We start from the raw sequence: 8,984 nt of genomic DNA on the forward strand, positions 1-8,984 counted from the left end.
GGGCTGGCTGGCTGGCTGGCCATCGGTGGTGTGGTGTGGTGTGGTGTGTGGAGTCGAGCATCGCGCGCCGTTGCCTTCTTCGGAGTGTTGTAGGTACGCAAGTGCTTGCAATGCAAAGAGGTTGGTGATGGAGTGACATTGCCTTCACCATGGAGTTGCGGGTACTTAGGTACTTGCAAGGAGATGGTGGTATGGTGGTGTTGCGTGTGTGGTGTTCGATTAGAAAGATATAATTTCTAAGTCCGGATTAGTGCTGTCAGTGGGGCCGCCGCTAGCAGGTCCTGCACGGCCACCGTGGGGCTTGACTTGGCGCTATTCCGGACTTGGGGCGATCACGATGTCCCCGTGCGGGACTTAGAAGATGGAAGAACACAAGTACCCTTATCCCATGACTTGTGAGCGATTGGCATACGTTACCACATGAAGAGAAAAATTGGCTAAGTCCCGGATCCATATTAGATGAAGAGAAAAATCGGCTAAGTCCCGGATCCATATTATATGAAGAGAAAAATTGGCTAAGTCCCGGATCCATATTAGATGAAGAGAAAAATCGGCTAAGTCCCGGATCCATATTATATGAAGAGAAAAATTGGCTAAGTCCCGGATCCATATTATATGAAGAGAAATATCGGCTAAGTCCAGGATCCATATATAATAACCTAATAATCGGCTAAGTCCCGGATCCATATTATATGAAGAGAAAAATCGGCTAAGTCCAGGATCCATATATAATAACCTAATAATCGGCTAAGTCCAGGATCCATATATAATAACCTAATAACAGGCTAAGTCCAGGATCCATATTATATGAAGAGAAAAATCGGCTAAGTCCGAGATTGGGTCTGTCAGACATACACTTTCAAGATACCACACAAGCAAGCAAGATGGCCTAGTGATGGAACCATATAATATGAAGAGAAAAATCGGCTAAGTCCGAGATTGGGTCTGTCGGAAATACACTATCAAGTTACCACACAAGCAAGCAAGATGGCCTAATGATGGATCCATATGATATGAAGAGAAAAATCGGCTAAGTCCAGGATCCATATAATATGAAGAGAAAAATCGGCTAAGTCCCAGATTGGGTCTGTCAGAAATACACTTCCAAGTTACCACACAAGCAAGCAAGATGGCCTAGTGATGGATCCATATGATATGAAGAGAAAAATCGGCTAAGTCCAGGATCCATATAATATGAAGAGAAAAATCGGCTAAGTCCCAGATTGGGTCTGTCAGAAATACACTTCCAAGTTACCACACAAGCAAGCAAGATGGCCTAGTGATGGATCCATATGATATGAAGAGAAAAATCGGCTAAGTCCAGGATCCATATAATATGAAGAGAAAAATCGGCTAAGTCCCAGATTGGGTCTGTCAGAAATACACTTCCAAGTTACCACACAAGCAAGCAAGATGGCCTAGTGATGGATCCATATGATATGAAGAGAAAAATCGGCTAAGTCCCAGATTGGGTCTGTCAGAAATACACTTCCAAGTTACCACACAAGCAAGCAAGATGGCCTAGTGATGGATCCATATGATATGAAGAGAAAAATCGGCTAAGTCCAGGATCCATATAATATGAAGAGAAAAATCGGCTAAGTCCCAGATTGGGTCTGTCAGAAATACACTTCCAAGTTACCACACAAGCAAGCAAGATGGCCTAGTGATGGATCCATATGATATGAAGAGAAAAATCGGCTAAGTCCCAGATTGGGTCTGTCAGACATACACTATCAAGTTACCACACAAGCAAGCAAGATGGCCTAGTGATGGATCCATATGATATGAAGAGAAAAATCGGCTAAGTCCAGGATCCATATAATATGAAGAGAAAAATCGGCTAAGTCCCAGATTGGGTCTGTCAGAAATACACTTCCAAGTTACCACACAAGCAAGCAAGATGGCCTAGTGATGGATCCATATGATATGAAGAGAAAAATCGGCTAAGTCCAGGATCCATATAATATGAAGAGAAAAATCGGCTAAGTCCCAGATTGGGTCTGTCAGAAATACACTTCCAAGTTACCACACAAGCAAGCAAGATGGCCTAGTGATGGATCCATATGATATGAAGAGAAAAATCGGCTAAGTCCCAGATTGGGTCTGTCAGACATACACTATCAAGTTACCACACAAGCAAGCAAGATGGCCTAGTGATGGATCCATATGATATGAAGAGAAAAATCGGCTAAGTCCCAGATTGGGTCTGTCAGAAATACACTTCCAAGTTACCACATGAGCAAGCAAGATGGCCTAGTGATGGATCCATATAATATGCAGAGAAAAATCGGCTAAGTCCCAGATTGGGTCTGTCAGAAATACACTTCCAAGTTACCACATGAGCAAGCAAGTTACCACATGAAGAGAAAGCCGGCAAAGTCTGGGAATGTTACCACATGAACTGGAAAATGGGCAAAAACCTACCTTCACAGGGAACGTGAATAAGTAAGGCTGTAGACATCGGATCGACAAGCCAAAGACTGATATGGAAAGGAAATGAGTAGTACTAGCTTTCCTGAGAGTTGCAGAGCTTAGACTGCATATGAACGAAAGTTATTAAGCGTCAAAGTCAGAGAAGTTACCCAAAGGAACACAAGTTCCAACTTAGAGCATGTATACCGCCTAGACGGTAAGAGGTACGGCCAGGCTGAGGAATAAGGAAATGTTGGCCAACATGTTCCCTAACTATCCCCCGAAGACCTCAAAGCAATCCAACATCAACCAAGAAAGTTATAGCCCGATCAAGGAAACACCTACTTTGCACCGATATTGCACCAAATACATGTACCAAGCACCTTCGGTTGCATACCTGCAGGGGTTTACCATAGTAGGCCATGGAAGACCGATATACCGAACATAATCACTTTCTATCTCCTCGGGTGTTTGAGATAGCGCTTTGCGGTACAAGAACGAAAGTTAGACTTTATCTTGGTGCATCTTTTTGCCCAAGATCACAAGACCCTATCTACCAAGGCAAGAAAGTTGTGTGGGGACAAAATGTCCAAAAGTGCCCAAAGTGGCACACTTGAACCATATATTCGAGAAAAACACAAGTGTGGGCCCGAGCTAGCAAGTTGAAATGTTCTGACCGTCAGTAGCCCTAGTTGAGGTGCACTTATCATTATATGAGGCCAACGTGCCAGCTAGTCTCTAAAGGGGCGATATGGGTGTTCCAAGGTTTGTACCCAATTGAGGAAAAAACAGGGTAAGGTACGGTGTACCGCGAATAACTCGGGCTATAGATGTCCGATCGATGAGTTTGGCATATGTATGGAAAGGTCTCGACGAGACCTAACTACCCTGAAAGTATGAAGGCAAAGACTTGAATGACCGGGAAGTTATTAAGTGCACAAGTGGTAAAGTTGCACCAAAGTCCATGTTACCCGAAGTGGTACATGAACACCCAATATTCGACCAAAACACAAGTTTAGAGACGAGCTAGCGAGCTACATTGTTCAGACCGTCAGTAGCCCGCATCAAGACACGCATTTCATTATATTGAGCCTAGCCGCTAGCTCGACTCGAAGTCGGTCATATGGTTGGTTGATGGTTTGGACCGACCACGTGGTGTACCAAGGTTATGTACCTTTCATGAATTAAAACTCTGGCTGTATGGCACTGAGCGACAAGCTAAGGTGTGATTTGGAATAGTCTTGAGTGGGACTATTTAGGAAAAATGCGAACAAAAAATCACAAAGTCCTTGGGCGAAGCTATTAGCGAAACATAGAGCAAATTGGTACCAAAAACTATGGAAATGGGACTTGAGTCAAAAATAACCGCAAGTTGGAGAAGAGATAGCAAGCTTGCGTAGAACAATTATATTTGGTGCATGGTATCACCAACAAAAAAGTATATGGGGCCAAGGTGCTGGCTGGCCTCCAAAGTGGAGATATGGGCGATCCAAAGTTTGTACCCAAGTACGAACAAGTATGGAAAAAACAGGGTAAGGTACCAAGTACCATTAATAACTTCGGCTGTAGATGGCCGAGCGAGGCAAACGGCTCACCGTTGGAAAGGTCTTGGGGAGACCTATCTACCCTGATAGTTTCATGAGGCTGAGTTGAAAGACCACGGAGATATTAGGTGATGATGGTCCAATTCGGGGACCAAGTCGCAGGAAATGGCGCTTGACCAAAATCACCCTTGGAAGGTGAATACCGGCTTACCGGTAAGAGATAGCGACTTGGCGTAGAATATTCATAAGTTGGGCGTGTAGAGACGCAACTTTTATTATATGGGGCCAACCCGGTCAGGGTGCTCCAAGTCGGTCGTTTGGTTGGTTTATGGTTTGGGCCGACCACGTGGTGTGCCAAGTTGAGGTACCTTTCATGAATTATAACTTGGTCAGTTTGCCACCGAGCGACAAGCTGCGGTGTGTTTTGGAATGGTCTTGAGTGGGACTATCAAGGAAAAATACCAATCGAAAATCAGCTTGTCCATGGCCGAAGCTATTAGTGAAACATATAGCAAAATGGGTCCAAAAACGAATGAAATGGGAATTGGACCAAGAATAACGGCAAGTTGGAGAAGAGATAGCAAGTTGGCGTAGAACAATTATATTTGGTGCATGGCATGACCAACAAAAAAGTATATGGGGCCAAGGTGCTAGCTGGCCTCCAAAGTGGAGATATGGGCGATCCAAAGTTTGTACCCAAGTACGAACAAGTATGGAAAAAACAGGGTAAGGTACCAAGTACCATTAATAACTTCGGCTGTAGATGGCCGAGCGAGGCAAACGGCTCACCGTTGGAAAGGTCTTGGGGAGACCTATCTACCCTGAAAGTTTTATGAGGCTGAGTTGAAAGACCACGGAGATATTAGGTGATGATGGTCCAATTCGGGGACCAAGTCGCAGGAAATGGCACTTGACCAAAATCACCCTTGGAAGGTGAATACCGGCTTACCGGTAAGAGATAGCGACTTGGCGTAGAATATTCATAAGTTGTGCGTGTAGAGACGCAACTTTCATTATATGGGGGCAACCCGGTCAGGGTGCTCCAAGTCGGTCGTTTGGTCGGTATATGGTTTGGGCCGACCACATGGTGTACCAAGTTGAGGTATCTTTCATGAATTATAACTCGGTCAGTTTGCCACCGAGCGACAAGTTGCGGTGTGTTTTGGAATGGTCTTGAGTGGGACTATCAAGCAAAAATACAAACAGAATATCAGCTTGTCCATGGCCGAAGCTATTAGTGAAACATATAGCAAAATGGGTCCGAAAACGAATGAAATGGGACTTGGACCAAGAATAACGGCAAGTTAGAGAAGAGATAGCAAGTTGGCGTAGAACAATTATATTTAGTGCATGGTATGACCAAGAAAAAAGTATATGGGGCAAAGGTGCTGGCTGGCCTCCAAAGTGGAGATATGGGCGATACAAAGTTTGTACCCAAGTATGGCAAAAACTGGTAGAGGTACCTTTCATGAATTACTGCTCAGGCTGTATGGCACTTAGCGGGACGCTTGGCTCTGGTATGGAATAGTCTTGAGTGGGACTATCAAGGAAAAATACGAACAAAAAATCACCATGTCCACGGACGAAGGTATTAGCGAAACTTAGAGCGAAATTGCGACCAAGTCGCTGGAAATGGCCCTTGGACCAAGTATACCGTCAAGGCGGTACGAGATAGCGAGTTGACGTGGAATATTTATAAGTTTGCCTACACGAGACGAAAGTTTAGTTATATGGGGCCAACCCGCTCAGGGTTGTCCAAGTCGGTCATATGGCTGATCGAAATTTTCGACCAAGTACTGAGAAAACAGGGTAAGGTACCGTGTACCTCGAATAACTTTGGCTGTAGATGTCCGAGCGAGGCGAACGGCATAGCGTTGGAAAGGTCTTGAGGTGTTCTAGGCACCCTGAAAGTATGAGAAGGCTACCTGGAAAACTCGTGGAGATATTAGAGAAACATAGGGCCCAAAAGATACCAAGTCGCAGGAAATGGGCCCTCCATGAACACCCTAAAATCCCAATTACGGCTAAGTTGCAGGCCAGCTAGCGAAGTGAAATGTTCTAGGCATAACTAGAACACGTTAAGGCGCAACTTTTTGAATCAGAACTTTTTTCGATATCTGGCCCCCAAAGGGGGGATATGGTCGATCCAAGGATTTTTCCAAGTTTCGGTACTTTTTACGGTATCACTCATAGCTCCGGCTGTAAGCAAGCAAATGACAATCTAAGACATGATTTGAAAAGGTATTGAGTAGTACTAACTTACGTTAGAACACAGCGAAGCGCTATCGGTTCATGACAAGGCCGATATAAGCAGTCAAAGATGAAAAATGTTGACAAAATGAACAAAAATTACCTTGGTACGCGAATAGCGGCCAGAGATGAAGAGGTACGAAGGTGGTGTAGAAGAATTATAATTAGGGCTTGGTACGCTCTAAAAGTTTGCCGAAGACCGCAAAGCGCTCAGACCCATAGAAAGTGGCCATTTGGGCCGAACAGTGCGTGCAAAGAGGTGAAAATGCAAAAATTGCACTTTGGGGGGCGATTTGCGGGGGGAAGGAGGGGTCGGAGGGCAAAATGTCCCTTAACCAAAAAGTCTTATCTCGTCGAGATCTACAACATTGCCGAAGACCGCAAAACGCTAGCTCGCAATCGAAAAATCGAGAATTTGAAAATTTTCTAAGTCTTGGGCTCCCTAAGGAAAAGTTTCAAAAATCACGTTTGTCCCCAATTTTGAAGGGGAAGGAGTCGGTTCCGGGGCATGGTGTCTTCGGCAAAAAGTCTTATCTTTTTGCGTACTTTCGACTAGTTCAATAAAAATTTTTGACCCAAAAATTGTTCGGCGGACCCCTAGGTCGAAAAACCCGAAAAAAGTCGAAAAAAGTCGAAAATGTCGAAAAATGAGAAAACCTCATATTCGGACTCTACACGAGCCCCAGATATTGAAAAGTGAAATCCGCGGTCGATTTGGAACAAAAAATTGACCTAGGCAAAGTTGTATGGAGGTAGGGACCCCTGAGAAAAAAGTTTGGTCCCGAGGCTCCTTGGACCACCAAGTCCCTAGGTCGGACCAAAATCGGAAAAAATCCGACCAAAGTCGAAAGTGTCGAAAATTTTAAAAAACCCCTTTTGGGGCCCTATGGCCTCCCTAGATAATGAAAAGTGAGGTCCGCGGCCGATCCGGAAGAAAAACTTGACCTAGGCAAACTTGTATGACGGTGGGGACCCAAAAAAATTTCGATGAGTGTAGTTTAGACAGGCCGGAAAATGTATCGGTGGTCCGTATCAAGGGACGTCTTTTAGTTCCATGGGGTGGTGGTCGTCGAACAAAGTCGCCTAGGTCGACCACCAGAAAGACCAGTCGTGTTGTAATGGATGTTTTGACCACTTTACTAGGGAAACCTAGTAGGTCGAAGCAAATTTGGGGTTCGAGATGAGTTGGTGAAAGTTGGTCCAACCTAGGTGTGCTTGGTGGAGGTTGACCATGAAAGTAGAGCATGATGGGAATGACCATAACTTTGGTTCTAGATGTCGGATCGGTACACTTTCGGCAGTTTTGGAAAGGTGAAGGCCTGCTCTAGCTATGTTTCCTACCAAGCTGAGCGCCTACTAGTGACCCGGAGGAGGTATTAAGGGTCAAAGGCAAAAAGGGGTACCCTAAAGTGCGTGTGACCAAGAAAATGGGAAAAACGGTATCGCCTATAGCTCAGGCTGTATGGCTCGGATCGGAAAGCTTGGATATGCGTTGGAAAGGTCTTGACGAGCGCTAGCTATGTGTCCTACCAAGCGAAGCGCTAGGTGTTGAGCAAGTCGGTCATATTAGAGGGCAAAGGTGAAAAATGGTGGTTTAGAGGCGAAAATTCACCTTATGATCGAAAATAGCGGGCGAACGATAAGAGCTACGAACACGGCGTAGAACAATCATAAGTACGTTACCACAAGACCTAACTTTGGCCAATATAGAGCGAGAAGATCGGAGGTACCCATCAGGGTGATATGGCTGGTTCAAAGTTGGACCAAAACGAGACTTGAGAAATGGATTGAAACACGGTATCGCGAATAACTCAGGCTGTATGGAACGGATCGACAAGCTTAGATCAGTGTTGGAAAGGTCGAACCGAGCGCTAACTATAATCCCAAACAACCGAAGCGCTAAGTGTTGAGCAAAACTGAGTTATTAAGCGACAAAGTGGAAAAATAATACCAAAATGGCCAAAAATCACACAAGACCAAGAATACCGAGCAAGCGGTAAGAGATAGCGGGTTGACGTAGAATACTTATAAGTTTGCCTCTACGAGACCTAAAAGTCGTCCATAGAAAGCGAGAAGATCGGACCACTCTGGAAGGGTGATACGAGTGGTCAAAAATTAGCAAAAATGAAACATGGCTAAAATGGATTTGACTTGTGCACCATGTAGCTCCGGCTGTATGGCATGGATTGTAGAGCTAGGATATGTTTTGGAAAGGTAACACCCAGCGCTAGATACGATTAGAAGAAAGCAAAGCGCTAACTAGCATGATTTGGAAGTTATTAAGCGTCAAAGTCGAAAAATGTTACCAAAATTGAAACTCGAGTACATTGGGCCAAAAAGTACAAGTTGTGAAATTTGGACTTACGAGTAAAATACCGAGCAGGCGGTAAGAGATAGAGACTTGGTGTAGAACAATTATAAGTTGGGCATGTTATAACCTATATTTGGCCCGAACATAGTCTCGAGATCGGTGGTACCTAAAAGGGTGGTACAGGTGTTAGATGGTTTTCCCAGAGCATAAGCTCCACATGATATGGAAAACGGGAAACATCATAACTTCGGCTGTATGGCATGGAATGGAACGAACAAGGTATCGATGGAAAGAGAAAAGGTAGCGCTAACTATAATTCCTTCCAAGCAAAGCGCTAGCATGTGACCGTTTGGGTGTTATTGTGAGTCAAAGTCTGAAATTGTTACCACGAGAGGCGAAAATCCAACTAAGTCCATGAATACCGGGCTGGCGGTAAGAGATACGGCTTGGCCGTAGAACATTTA

This window comes from Anopheles ziemanni (genome assembly GCF_943734765.1).
Source record: "Anopheles ziemanni chromosome X unlocalized genomic scaffold, idAnoZiCoDA_A2_x.2 X_unloc_92, whole genome shotgun sequence".
In the NCBI taxonomy this organism is placed as follows: Eukaryota; Metazoa; Arthropoda; class Insecta; order Diptera; family Culicidae; genus Anopheles; species Anopheles ziemanni.